Below are 16,148 nucleotides of genomic sequence, written 5' to 3' on the forward strand. Positions count from 1 at the left end.
CAAAATGAGACAGAAAAAGAAGTGGCATAAATCACGTCCTAGAAAGTCGGAGAAAGTCATACATGTAAACAAACCACGGTGAGTTCAAGGACCGCCAAAATTAGTAGGACAAAACGGCACTCGCCAAATACTCGAATCAGCCAAGCATGTTTAATATAAACAGTGTGCTTTATAGCAATTAGGGAGGTTTGTGTCATATTTGTCCTCCTACAGAAACAATATTAAAACAAAAAATATGTTTTTTCCCCTCATCATTTCAATTTTTCAGATATTTTTGAAAAAGCTCCAGAGAGCCACTAGGCAGCGCTAAAGAGCCGCAAGCGGCTCCAGAGCCGCGGGTTGCCGACCCCTGCCCTAGGGGTACTTCAAGGTATGCCAAGGGGTACGTGAGATTTTTGAAAAATATTCTAAAAATAGCAACAATTCAAAAAAGCTTTATAAATATATTTATTGAATAATACTTCAACATTATCATTGTTAGCGCAGTAGGTAGCGCGTCAGTCTCATAATCTGAAGGTCGTGAGTTCAATCCTCACACGAGGCATATGTTATTTGTTCGGCTTCACGGTGGAATTGTGTCTGCCTCACAATACGAAGGTCCCGGGTTCAATCCCGGGCTCGGGATCTTTCTGTGTGGAGTTTACATGTTCTCCCCGTAAATGCGTGGGATCCCTCCGGTTCCTCCGGCTTCCTCCCACTTCCAAAGACATGCACCTGGGGATAGGTTGATTGGCAACACTAAATTGGCCCTAGTGTGTGAATGTGAGTGTGAATGTTGTCTGTCTATCTGTGTTGGCCCTGCGATGAGGTGGCGACTTGTCCAGGGTGTACCCCGCCTTCCGCCCAATTGTAGCTGAGATAGACGCCAGCGCCCCCCCGCGACCCCATAAGGGAATAAGCGGTAGAAAATAGATGGATGGATAATACTTCAACAAAATATGAATGTAAGTTGATAAACTGTGAAAAAATTGCAACAATGCAATATTCAGTGCTGACAGCTAGATTTTTTGTGGACATGTTCCATAAATATTGATGTTAAAGATTTCTGTTTTTGTGAAGAAATGTTTAGAATTAAGTTCATGAATCCAGATGGATGTCTATTACAATCCCAAAAGAGGGCACTTTAAGTTAATGATTACTTCTATGTGTAGAAATATTTATTTATAATTGAAACACTTCTTTATTTTTGAACAAGTTTTTAGTTATTTTCATATTTTTTTTTCCCAAATAGTTCAAGAAAGACCACTACAAATGAGCACTATTTTTGCACTGTCATATAATTGAATAAATCAGAAACTGATGACATAGTGCTGTATTTTACTTCTTTATCCCTTTTTTTCAACCAAAAATGCTTTGCTCTGATTAGGGGGTACTTAAATTAAAAAAAATTTCACAGGGGGTACATCACTGAAAAAAGGTTGAGAACCAATGGTCAAGAGCACCAAGGCAGATTTTTTTCATTGACAAAAATCCATAGGCACACCACCAGCAGAAATCATTTAAAAATTTAAACTTAGGAGTCGGTATTGACAATAAAAAGTAATTCTGCAATTGTTGAATATTAATTTAAACCATAACCAACTATTCAACAGCTCTTATCTCAAAGTAGGTGTACTAACACGACCTATCACATCACGCCGTGACTTATTTTGAGTTTTTTTGGGTGTTTTCTTATGTATAGCAAGTCCAATAAACAAGTTCACCAAGCTCCTGATCTCTTTTCACATCAAAGAATCCAGCTGTAGATGGTAAAGTTTATTTATTGGTTCACATCAGTCAGTAGAAATTAACATTTAAAAACATCCATCCATCCATCCATTTACTACCGCCTGTCCATTGTGGGGTCGCTCAGGGTGCTGGAGCCTATCTAAGCTGCAATCGGGCGGTAAGCGGGGTACACCCTAACATGTTTGATTATATACACTATATTGCCAATAATATTTGGCCACCCATCGAAATGATCAGAATCAGGTGTCCTAATCACTTGGCCCGGCCACAGGTGTATAAAATCAAGCACTTATGCATGGAGACTGTTTATACAAACATTTGTGAAAGAATGGGCCGCTATCAGTGATTTCCAGCGTGGAACTGTCACAGGATGCCACCTGTGCAGCAAATCCAATCATGAAATGTCCTCGCTCCTAAATATTCTGGGTTTTGAGGTTGCCAGGAGAACGGTTCATTTCGGACTGCATTGTGCCGAATGTGAAATTTGTTGGAGGAGACATTATGGTGCGGGGTGGTTTTTCAGGAGTTGGGCTTTACTCCTTAGTTCCAGTGAAAGGAATTTTGAATGCTCTAGGACACCAAAACAGTTTGGAGCGGGCCCCTTCCTCTTCTAACATGACTGTGCACAAGTGAACAAAGCAAGGTCCATAAAGACATGGATGACAGAGTCTGGTGGGGATGAACTTGACTGGCTTGCACAGAGTCCTGACCTGAACCCGATGGAACATCTTTGGAATTAATTAGAATGGAGACTGAGAGCCAGGCCTTCTCGACCAACATCAGTGAGTGACCTCACCAATATACTTTTGGAAGAATGGTCAACAATTCCTATAAACACACTCCGTAACCTGGTGGACAGCCTTCCCACAAGAGTTGAAGCTGTAATAGCTGCAAAAGGTGGACCAACATCATATTGAACCCTATGGCTTAGGAATGGGATAACACTTCACGTTCATATGTGAGTCAAGGCAGGTAGCCAAATACTTTTGCAATATAGTGTATATTTTGATATATAAGTTGCACCAGACAATAAAGTCGCGGGACCAGCTGAATTATGAAAAAAAACTGCCACTAATAGTCCGAAAAATACAGTAAATAACAAACAATCACAAATTAGATGTTTTATTTTTTTCTATTTTTACCATTGATCACAATCCCACCCCTCTTTTAAAACCAGTAAGGTACCAAAAGAGGAACTGATAACAAATGGACAAACTGACATATGGTTGATGCACAATTGTTTCACCAACTCGCTGCAGCAATGGCATTTCTTATATCAGTGTTTTTTAACCACTGTGCCACGGCACACTAGTGTAACGTGAGATATTATCTGGTGTGCTGTGAGAGATTTATGTAATTTCACCTAATTGGGTTAAAAATATTTTTTGCAAACCAGTAATTATAATCTGTAAATGTGCCGTTGTTTAGTGTCTATGCTGTCTAGAGCTCGGCAGCATAACCGTGTAATACTCTTCCATACCAGTAAGTGGCAGCAGGTAGATTATTGCTTTGTAGATGTTGGGAACGACGACAATGGTTTGTAGGTAAAAAGGTACATACCGTATTTTTCGGATATATACGTGGCACCGGGCAAAAATGCATAATAAAGAAGGAAAAGAAAACATATATACGTCGCACTGGAGTATAAGTCGCATTTTTGGAGGAAATTTATTTGATAAAATCCAACACCAAGAATAGACATTTGAAAGGCAATTTAAAATAAATAAAGAATAGTGAACAACAGGCTGAATAAGTGTACGTTATATGAGGCATAAATAACCAACGGAGAAGGTGCTTGGTATGTTAACGTTACATATTATGGTAAGAGTCATTCAAATAACTATAGCATATAGAACATGCTATACATTTACCGAACAATCTGTCACTCCTAATCGTTAAATCCCATGAAATCTTCTTCCTCGATGTCGCTTCTAAACAACTCTGCCAACTCCAAAGGTATGCGCCGTTTCCTCTTGTCGTTTTCTGCTGCATATTTCACTACGTCCAGCTTGTAATCTGCTGTACATGATTTCCTTTTCGGTGCCATTTTTGTTCAGCCCTTCTCAGTTTTTATAAGTTACCGCCAACGTTGAAATTATCCATTTTAATAGCTACGGCAGTAGCATATAACATATAGCAGTTAGCATCCCTTGACCCACAATGCACTTCTGCCATGACCCTCCCCCGCCGAATTCTTATTGGTTTACGTGTGTGTGATTGCTGACATTTTCTTCGTCTCTTCTGCGAATTAGATAAATAATATTATTTAATATTTTACAGTAATGTATTAAATAATTTCACACATAAGTCGCTACGGAGTATATGTCGCACCCCCGGCCAAACTATGAAAAAAACTGCGATTTATAATCCGAAAAATACGGTAATGCTTAAACCAAAAATAAAAAAAGGCGAAGCTAGGAAAAGCCATTTAAGCTTAGGGAAGCCTATGCAAAACTAAAACTGAACTGGCTGCAAAATAAACAAAAACAGAATGCTGGACTATAGCAAAGACTTACAACGTGTGGCGCAGACGGCGTCCACAAAGTACGTCCGTAAATGACATAGCAATCAACAACAAAATAGGAGCACAAGACAAGAACTAAAACATTTCACACAGGAAAACACCAAAAAACTCAAAATAAGTCACGGCATGATGTGACAGTACATGTACTTTGAGACAAGAGGTATAATAATGCATGGTTGTTTGTGGTTTGAATTCATATTAAACAATTCAATCAATCAATCAATGTTTATTTATATAGCCCTAAATCACAAATGTCTCAAAGGACTGTACAAACCATTACGACTACAACATCCTCGGAAGAACCCACATAAGGGCAAGGAAAACTCACACCCAGTGGGCAGGGAGAATTCACACCCAGTGGGACGCCAGTGACAATGCTGACTATGAGAAACCTTGGAGAGGACCTCAAATGTGGGCAACCCCCCGCCCCCTCTAGGGGACCGAAAGCAATGGATGTCGAGCGGGTCTAACATGATACTGTGAAAGTTCAATCTGTAGTGGCTCCAATCCATAGTGGCTCCAACACAATTGCGAGAACAACTTTTTATCGTCAATATCAGCTGCTGAGTTTCATTTTTTAATGTTTTCTGCTGGTGGCGTGCCTCAGAACTTTTTCAATGGGAAAAAAAATGTGCCTCGAATCAGAAAAGGTCGAAAAACACTGTCTTAGATCACCGTTTGTGGATCAGGTCATTTTGTTGTTTTGCCTTTCCCGGTGGTGGCCATGCGATAAGGTGGCAACTTGTCCAGGGTGTACACTGCCTTCCGCCCGAGCGCAGCTGAGATAGGCTCCAGTACTCCTGCGACCCCGAGAGGGACAAGCAGTAGAAAATGGATGCATGGATGGGCCTTTTCCGGTAATAACATTCTTCAAATTTGGGATGGGCTCTAATGGCCTGGCAGTAACTATGTTAGTAGCAGCACCTTTGCTGGGGAATATTCTTTTGGGAGGGGGAAAAAAAGGTGCCTTCAAACTACTCTTGCAAGTGTGAACATCACTTTTGTGAGTTTGTTATCTTTTCTAAAGTAAACTTTCACAGACTACTTCCACACCGGGATCCTTGGTTCAAAAACAAGGAGATTTATCAGGAGACCGGCTGCCTCGGATGCGGTTAGGGCGACCGTATTGCAGCCTTAGTGTGCGCTCGGAGGCGGGGGAGGAAATAGATGGGTGGAGATATAATAGTGATGGCCCCTGGGTGGTACTCCTGTGAGGAGGAGAGAGGAGATTAGAGTGGAGGTGTGAGCTTGCAGTATGATTACATTTTCCCTCCTTTTTAATGGATAAGTGTGCATCTCTTTTTTTTCCTGTTACACTCCCACTATTCAGCTTCTTTTTTGCCGCGTTCTATTTCTCGGCCTGCCCTCCATCACCACACACATTTAAAACCATGCCCATATGCACACACACACACACACACACACACACACACACACACACACACACACACACACACACACACACACACACGTCTCCCTCCGTCCTCCCTCACTTGATCCTTACACCTACGTGCTACAGATGGTTTCATTTTATAAGAGATAAAACCACATTTGGTGGAACTGATTAAACAGAGGGAACAACATCCCCATCTGCCATTTATTCCAATCTGAAATTGCTTGGGCAGATGCTGACATCTTTGGAGATGATTGATTCACCCCGTCTGGCCAGAGAGGGGCCGCGTCCTCCCCGGGGCAGCAGCTTCCCCGCTGGCCCGCCGTGGCTTCGCAGGTGATGGAGCTCCTGTCCCACCCCCTATACCTGACCCCCTCCCCCCGCGACAGAAGCCCCTCATTTCCTCTCTCCGGCAAGCTGTCGCAATCAGCGGAGCCGCTGATTGGACTTGGGCAGGTGATCTCTACGCACAGGAATCACCGGGCCAGTACATGCCAGATCGCTTCCTCTCTACTGGTGTGTGGCTGTTGGCATGGGGGGGAGGGGGGGGGCGATCAAGGACGTGCTTGTGATTCCAATAAATGTCACAAAAATCCTGTTTTAGTTTTTTTTAATGTTTTTTAACACCCACCTGTAGTAGTCATGCTCCTTAATATGTGTACTATGGCTATGAGTTGTTGTTTTTTTTCCCTTGGCCTCAGTCTGGACCCACTCTCCAGGGCCCAGGCTTATACAGATTTTTAAAAACATTTTTTTTGTGACAGTCTCTTACTGTCGTCGCTCGGGTTCAGCAGACCACCAAGGAAGGACATCTCTTTAGCAGGTTTGACTTCTTTATTTTGCAATAAAGTTTGGCTGCAGTTTGGATCGCTTTTCAGGTCCTTCCTCCACTGCTCGTTCGCCGGTCGCTTTTCAGCCGCCGTCGTGGTTGTCGTCCTCTGCTCTCTGTCGCTCTTGCTCTTCATGCACTGCATCTGCTGTGGACACTCCAACTCCTTCTCTGATCTCTCCTCCTTCTCCCCTTTTATACAGCAGGAGGAGATGAGTTAATCGTGTGCAGGTGTGTGTGCCACGCACCTGATTTAGATTGTGGAGACATTGCTCCCAGCAAGCCCCGCCTCTCCGCTCCACCGCATCCTCCGCCTCCTTGCCGCCATCTTGGGCAGGGCAGCGTGCGCCTTTCCACAATTTTATTTTATTTTAATCTTTTATTTTTTTCTCCCATTCCCCCTCCCCCTTGTTTACCTGTATCTCACCTGTTTTGTAAGGGGCACTGGAAGCCGGCAGACCCGTCAGCGATCCTGTTCTGTCTCCTTGTAATGTTTGTTTGATCTTGAATGGGATTGTGCTGAAAATTTTAATTTTCCTGGAGGAACTTTCCTGAAGGAAAAAATAAAGTACTATCTATCTATCTATCTATCTATCTATCTATCTATCTATCTATCTATCTATCTATCTATCTATCTATCTATCTATCTATCTATCTATCTATCTATCTATCTATCTATCTATCTATCTATCTATCTATCTATCTATCTATCTATCTATCTATCTATCTATCTATCTATCTATCTATCCATCTATCTATCTATCTATCTATCCATCTATCTATCCATCTATCTATCTATCTATCTATCTATCTATCTATCTATCCATCTATCTATCTATCTATCTATCTATCCATCTATCTATCTACCCATCCATCCATCCATCCATCCATCTATCTATCTATCTATCTATCTATCTATCTATCTATCTATCTATCTATCTATCTATCTATCTATCTATCTATCTATCTATCTATCTAATATTGTGAAGTTACAAAGTAAAACCAGATAGAGAGCTTCAAACAGTGGCATCCACTCCAATAGAGTCATGTGACCCGATCACCTTCGGTGCATCACACACTTGAACGAAAAAATACCTCACCCCAAATAAGCGAATGCATACACATTCATATAATATGAGACCTGGCTCACAATGCCTAGGTAGACTACTCTGCTGTTGAATAAAAAATAACCACTGGATGGATGAAAAAGGAGGATTGCCTTCAAATTCTTCAGGACAACCTAAAATCATCAACCCGGACGTTGGGTCTTGGGTGAAGTAGGGCAGTGGTTGTCAACCTTTTTTCAGTGATGTACCCCCTGTGAACATTTTTTTTTAATTCGAGTACCCCCTAATCAGAGCAAAGTATTTTTAGTTGAAAAAAAGAGATAAATAAGTAAAATACAGCACTATGTCATCAGTTTCTGATTTATTAAATTGTATAACAGTGCAAAATATTGCGCATTTGTAGTGGTCTTTCTTGAACTAGTTGGAAAAAAAGATATAAAGATAACTAAAAACTCGTTGAAAAATAAACAAGTGATTCAATTATAAATAAAGATTTCTAAAAAAGAAGTAATCATCAACTTAAAGTGCCCACTTTGGGGATTGTAATAGAGATCCATCTGGATTCATTAAGTTAATTCTAAACATTTCTTCACGAAAAAATAAATATTTAACCTCAATATTTATGGAACATGTCCACAAAAAATCTAGCTGTCAACACTGAATATTGCATTGTTGCTTTCCTTTTACAGTTTATGAACTTACATTCATATTTTGTTATAAATATATTCAATAAATATATTTATAAAGGATTTTTGAATTGTTGTTATTTCTACCCCTTGGAATACCTTCAAGTACCCCCAGGGGTACGTATACCCCCATTTGAGAATCACTGCAGTAGGGTGTTCCAACAGGACAATGACCCCAAACACATGTCAAAAGTGGTAAAGGAATGGCTAAATTGAGCGAGAATTAAGGTTTTTGATTGGCTTTCCCAAAGTCCTGACTTAAACGTGTGGAAAATACTGAAGATAAAAGTCCATGTCAGACAACCAACACATTTAGCGGAACTGCACACATTTTGTCAAGAGGAGTGGTCAAAAATTCAACCAGAAGCTTGCTAGCAGCTTGTGGATGGCTACTAAAAGCACCTCATTGCAGTGAAACTTGCCAAGGGACATGGCACACATGGCACCCTGACAAAGCTTAACTTATTTTTACTATAACAATCTACAAGGTTAATATAGGTTGGTTTTCTTTCTTTCCCTCCATTTTTCTGTATTCTTTTGTATCTCTAGTTATCATTACGTACATGTATTGTTGCATTTGAACAACTGTATTGTTGATAATAGAGGTAAAATATTGGTATTTTTCATTATCAATAGTGATATTTATATTGATATTTGTATTGCTCCATTTGTAGTGTAATAATGTTCATTGTCACTTCTGTATTATTATATATTTCGCTAACTGCTTCTTTGCTATCACTTTTACCATCATACTTGTACATATCATATTTGCTGATTTTGCTCTTGTTGTTGTTGTTGTTGTTGTTGTTGTTATTGTTGTGTTTGCTGTTGTTGTTGTTGTCTCTATGTCTTATCCCCCCTCTCATCCCCACAATTTCCCCCTCTGTCTTCCTTCTTTTCTCTGTCTATCCCCTCTGCTCCAGCCCGGCTGCACCAAATGATAATATAAATACATTTATTAAAGTCAAATACATATAAGGCAACAAGAGAAGTATCCTACACTTCTCTTTTGTAAAGTAGATCTGAACAGCCGATATGGGCATCTACATCAACTATGTGATTTGCCTGAGAAGCTGGACAGGCCAAAACATAAATAAGTACACTTGCCAAGGGACATGTAACCAAATATTAACATTGCTGTATGTATACTTTTGACACAGCAGATTTGGTCACATTATAAGTTGACCCATAATAAATTTACAGAAGAACCAGACTTCATGAATATTTTTTGTGACCAACAAGTATGTGCTCCAATCACTCTATCACAAAAAAAAAGAGTTGTAGAAATGATTGGAAACTCAAGACAGCCATGACTTTATATTATTTACAAGTGTATGTAAACGTTTGACCACGGCTATATCTTAGTCTAGTCAAGGAGGTGACTAAGAACCCTATGGTCATTCTGTTAGAGACAGAGCTGTGAGAGAGAGAACCTTCCATATTGACAAGCATCTCTGCAGCAATGCACCAATCAGTCTTGTACAGTAGAGTGGCCAGCCAGAAGCCATTTTTTAATAAAAGGTTTGCCAAAATGCACCTGAAAAACTCTCAGAACATGAAAAAATTCTCTATTCTGATGAGACAAAAATTTAACTATTTGGCGTGAATGCCAGGCATCATGTTCAGAGGAAACCAGGCACCGCTCATCACCAGGCAAATACTATCCCAAGAGTGAAGCATGGTGGTGGCAGCATCATGGTGTGGGAATGTTTTCCAGAAGCAGAAACTGGTAGACCAGATAGAGGGAAAGACAAATGCAGCAATGTACAGAGACATTCTGGATGCAAACCAACACTTCTCATCCAACTTGATAGAGCTTGAGAGGTGCTGCAAAGAGGAATGGGTGAAACTGCCGAAAGATAGGTGTGCCAAGCTTGTGGGATTGTATACATTTATTCCATTTTGCTTTAAGACTGGAACATAACAAAACGTGGCAAAAGTGAAGCGCTGTGAATACTTTCCGGATGCAGAGTGCCAGCGGCAGCGTCATATTCATATGTGCTCCATACATACTTGCCAACCCTCCCGGATTTTCCGGGAGACTCTCGAAATTCAGCGCCCCTCCCGAAAACCTCTCGGAAGAAATTTTCTCCCGAAATTCAGCTGGAGCTGAAGGCCACGCCCCCTCCAGCTCAAACATGCACAGTTCGAAGCTTGAAAGAGAGGATTGCAGGCGGATCTGACCACATTTAAAGTCATTTTTAAAAACGACTGCTAATCCTCCTCATTTTCGACTGGACGACCGCGGAGAATTAAAGTAGGAACACTCCAGAGGCAGAAGTTCATTAAGTGGGGGGAACTCACCGGCTCTCAGCCATGTTTCCGTCACACAGAGGAAGTCAGTCTGCGGGAAGTGAAAAAATCCTTCAGGATAAACATTTTGTTTGTCAAAGATCTTGCGTTCACAAAACCGAACCTGGCGGGGGGCGGCACGAAAAAGCTGACTGGGACGTCAAAAAAACAAAGTCGAAGTTGATCATATCAGTGGGAAAGGGGCAAAGATCCAACAGTGTTTGGCGGTCATACTTAAGCAGTGAGCTGACAGAGACAAAAATAGACGCAAACAACACAAAAACGAACAGAGCTGACAGCGAGAGACGGCAGGGCAGAGCACATACTGGCGCCATCTTCTGGAAACACAGAAGTGACGTTACTCAAATAGTGAAAGGTAAGTGTTGTTGTTGTTTTTTTAGTAACCAGAAAGCACAGTACAGTTAGTAGAACAACTGTGTTTTTATTACTGTGATAGGTGCCGTCTGAAATTCAACTATTTATTTGATTTATTTATATATATATATATATATATATATATAATAAATAAAAAAAAAAAAAATATATATATATATATAATAAAATAAATTAAAAAAAAATTATATATATATATATATATATATATATATATATATATATATATATATATATTTATATATATATATGTATATATAATATATATGAAATATTCGAGTCGGTGAATTGGCTGTAAAAAAACTCTCCTCCTAACCACGCCCTCCACCCCCTACCTCCCGAAATCGGAGGTCTCAAGGTTGGCAAGTATGGCTCCATATGGCCACATTGTTTTGGAGAATCGGGACAAGAGAATGCTCCATCACCTGTTCTTTGTGAGCGAGGATAAAACTGCGTCAAGACAGCTTGTGCGTATACCTCTCCTTGTATGAGAATAGCCACTACATTACAGAGTCTCCAGCTGTTCCTTTATCCCCTCACTCAATCCAGTCATTAAAACTTTCACGTCTTTTCAAACATTTGTGGAGAAAGCTGCCAAAGCACGCTCCACTTGTCTGAGTGCTCGGTGTATATATGTATGTGTGTGTGTGTGTGTTCATTTTGCCAACACAAGGCATGAGGAAGTTGCCAGATAACTTAAAACCGCGTGGTTTTGCATTTTGTAGTTGATCTCCTTGGCTTGTTTCAGTGCCGTGCGTGTGGTATTACGCCGCACATATAGGGAAGGAGCAGAGCTGCATGCGGGCGGGCCCTCCAGGCCCCCGCACTCAAGGTGTGTGTGGGTGAAAATTCGATTACACTCACGTTAAAGCAATTTCCTGTGGAAATTCGGTTCCTGTCTTCTGGTGCAGGTGAGATCCCCGCGGACACGAGTGTCTTCTCAAAGAAATAAAGCACCTATAAACACGAGCCTTAAAGGAGCGGAAATGCAATTAATATGCAAATTTGAGTGTGGAACTTAATGGGGAACCTTAACAAACATCCGTGTGTGGGGAGATAAGGCTGTTCCCACGTTGTTTTCCTCTGACCTCTGCTTGTCCAAAGTCAACGCCTCGGGGAGCTGCAACTCTTGCTGGTAATTGATTATTGCACTAGGAGAAGTGGGACAGGCAAAGCGGAAGTTCGTCTTTGAGCTGAAACAATCAATCCCTCCCCCTTTCATGTTGTTCGGTGTCGTTTTACCGCAAGTGAGCAGTTTTACCCCGAATCCCATTTCCGAGTAATATAGGGGAGGACGGAGCGAGAGGAGGAGAGGTACAGAATAGGCCGCCAGAGGCGAGAGAGGCCGGGAGTGCGGCGTTCAGACTGGGAATTCATTTGCTATTCTCGCGCCGCCGAGTCATACTTCAAGAGGCTTATAGTGAAGGCACGAGGGGTTGGTGGGGGGGAGAAGAGAGGAGTGGTGAGGAGGCCTCTGATGTGGAATGACACGCCTGAGAGCGACGGTCATGGGGACGGAGCAGAGAGATGAACAAGCCAGGGTTGCAATCCTCAGGGTCAATGCTGCAGTCGAGGCCACTGCAGGGCTGGTCTGATGGATCGAAGTCAGGGCTATTAAACCACATTACCAGAAACTAAGGACCAGGGGACAAACTTCTCCTTTTCACTATTATTCTTTTTTTTGAGAAGCAACAATTTCTATAGTGGACATTGAATTGGGGCCCTTAGTATCTATTAGGGCTGTGAATCTTTGGGTGTCCCACGATTCGATTCAATATCGATTCTTGGGGTCGCGATTCGATAATACATCGATTTTTTTCGATTCAACGCGAATCTCGATTCAAAAACGATATTTTTCCGATTCAAAACGATTCTGTATTCATTCGGTACATAGGATTTCAGCAGGATCTACCCTAGTCTGCTGACATGCAAGCAGAGTAGTATATTTTTTATATATGTATTTTAATATTTTTTATATTTTTGTATTTTTATACATTTTATACAAGCATCAACAGCGTAGTAAAGTGGTTCTCAAATGGGGGTGTAATTGAAGGTATGTCAAGGGGTACGTGAGATTTTTTTTTAAATATTCCAAAAATAGCAACAATCCAAAAATCCTTCATAAATATATTTATTGAATAATACTTCAACAAAATATGAATGTAAGTTCATAAACTGTGAAAAGAAATGCAACAATGCAATATTCAGTGTTGACGGATAGATTTTTTGTGGACATGTTCCATAAATATTGATGTTAAAGATTTATTTTTTTGTGAAGAAAAGTTTTCGAATTAAGTTCATGAATCCAGATGGATCTATATTACAATCCCCAAAGAGGGCACTTTAGGGTTGATGATTACTTCTACGTGTAGAAATCTTTATTTATAATTGAATCACTTGTTTATTTTTCAACGAGTTTTTAGTTATTTTTATATCTTTTTTTCCAAAACGTTCAAGAAAGACCACCACAAATGAGAAATATTTTGCACTGTTATACAATTTAATAAATCAGAAACTGATGACATAGTGCTGTATTTTACTTCTTTGTCTCTTTTTTTTCAACCTGAAATGCTTTGCTCTGATTAGGGGGTACTTGAATTAAAAAAATGTTCATGGGGGTACATCACTGAAAAAAGGTTGAGAACCACTGGCGTAGTACACTACATTGCCAAAAGTACTAATAATGCGTTTCCATCTGGCAATCTAATGGACCATTCTGGGTTTGGACTTTGCCGGGTACATATCGGACTGCATTGTGCCGAGTGTGATATTTGGTGAAGGAGGAATTATGCTGGGGTTTTGTTTTTCAGAAGTTAGGCTTGGCCCCTTAGTTCCAGTGAAAGGATCTTTGAATGCTCCAGGATACTAAAACATTTTGGGCATTTCCATGCTCCCAACCTTGTGGGAACAGTTTGGAGCGGGCCCTTTCCTCTTCCAACATGACTGTGAACCAGTGCACAAAGCAAGGTCCATAAAAACAATGAATGAAAGAGTCTGGTGGGGATGAACTTGACTGGGCTGCACAGAGTCCTGACCTGAACCCAATGGAACACCTTTGGGATGAATTAGAACAGAGACTGAGAGCCAGGCCTCTTCACCAATGCACTTTTGAAAGAATGGTCAAAGATTCCTATAAACACACTCCATAACCTTGTGGACAGCCTTCTCAGAAGAGTTAAAGCTGTTATAGCTGCAAAAGGTGGACCAACATCATATTGAACCCTATGGGTTAGGAATGGGATGGCACTTCAAGTTCATATGTGAGTCAAGGCAGGTGGCCAAATACTTTTGGCAATATAGTGTAGATAAACACAATATATTTCAATACTCGTATTTTTTCCCAAATTTTATTGTGGAACCACCCTTCCCTGCTACTACTCAGAAACTAATGAAAAAACATCAACTAAATGAAAACACCAAACAAATGAAGAGGTAAATAGATTCAGATAATAAATATAAATGATAGAATTAATAATGAAGAAAGGAAAAAAGAGTCTGACATATTAAAATAAATACAATAGAAAAAACATTGATCAAAGTAACCAAAGGGCAGATTATACTGTATTTTGATGAAATTAGATAAAATGAGTAATTAAAAATAACAACACAGAGTAAGAACAAGTCATGAATGTGTTGCAGTAGTAAAGTGGGAGAAAACATTCATCTGAATAAATTAATATATTTAAATGCATACAGTATGTTGGACCTAAGTCAACGTTATTTTAGAGGCAAAAGACAAACAAATTTAACATAGCCAAAACATAAATTGGCAAACTTCTCTGCCACGATTTCCGCTAAGGTTCAAACCCGCTACATCCGTCACACAAAACCAGTGCATTATTACGTTAGCATGCTAACAAGAGCATGCACATTTTTCTTTAGCTATTTTTGCAGGTATAAACCCCAGAGTCATACATTTTGATACTTGACGCATGCTAACAGTGAGCATGCTAACATCAAGATGGTAGGTTTTTTTTGGCTAATTTTAATGATGTCTACTTCACACTCATTTATTTTGATTCCAAACCAGGGGTGTCAAACGTACGGCCCGTGAACAGGTTTTATCCTGACCGAGAAATGAGTTTAGCTAAGTACAAAAATGAGCAGTAATTTTTTCAATAAAAATAATTGCTGTTCTAAATGTGTCCACTGTTTTGAATTGAATGAATGAATGAATGAATGAATGGTTTATTTTGAGCCATGCAAACAAAACAAAAGAATGACATAAAATACAAAATAAATATATATATACATTATATTTACACCCACATTGTAAACATTACATGTGACTAATCTTATGTGGATGTCAAGATTGGCTCAAAAGGGAGTGGGAAGAAGTAAACTTATTAGGTCCCACCCCTATGCATTTACAATATATATATATATATACAATATATAATACAATAATATATATAATATAATTCAATTCAGTGGTTGCTGCGTAGATGCTATAGATTATCTATGTATAATACATTTAAATTCACACACACTTACATATACACATATGCAGACACAAATATATATACACATACATACACATATATACACACACATATATACAAATTATATATATATATATATATATATACATATACATACATACAATACATACACATACACACACAAGCACATACATACACACATGCATATACCCAAAATACATACATATCCATCATATACAGACACACACACACACCAGGCCATATAAATACTATATATATAATAGTATATATAATATGCACTTTTGAATAATAATAATAATAATTGCAATAGCAATTATTTGTATCCGCTGCCACGAGAGCGAGCATGACTCTGTGCTTACACTGCTTATTAGTGATAGTATACACAATATGGACAGTTACTTTCGTGCCATGTTGTCAACGATGTCGTTGGTAATACAACCAGATGAGTTTGACACCCCTGTTCTAAACGCATGCTTACTGTTAGCGTGCCAACGTTAAGCTATATTGCAAAAAATTAAAAGTCCCGCCCACGTTTTTTGCTCTAAACTCAGGGACCGCCAATTGAACAGCTAAGTCTAAGTCTTCCTATTCCATTCTGAAATTCTAATGAGACATGCATGGCCTGCAGCAAAACCCTTCCTTCTCTTCGCCATGATTCACACCCACTCCCCGGGCTAAATCACCGCCACGGTCCCTCGGAGAGTTCCATCACTCTCCCTCCATCTTCAAATAAGTATATGAGCTGAGGCCGCTGCCTGATTTGCATTGAGGAA

The 16,148-nt window shown here is 39.9% G+C and overlaps 1 non-coding gene across 1 annotated transcript; it reads left to right on the top strand.

Annotated features, from left to right (window-relative positions):
* Positions 1-471: 471 nt before the first annotated feature.
* trnam-cau (transfer RNA methionine (anticodon CAU)) lies at positions 472-544 on the top strand. The gene has a single exon. It is a non-coding gene; the product is annotated as a tRNA-Met (tRNA).
* The last annotated feature ends 15,604 nt before the right edge of the window (positions 545-16,148 follow it).

The sequence above is a fragment of the Nerophis ophidion genome, linkage group LG03, assembly GCF_033978795.1.
Source record: "Nerophis ophidion isolate RoL-2023_Sa linkage group LG03, RoL_Noph_v1.0, whole genome shotgun sequence".
Classification (NCBI taxonomy): Eukaryota; Metazoa; Chordata; class Actinopteri; order Syngnathiformes; family Syngnathidae; genus Nerophis; species Nerophis ophidion.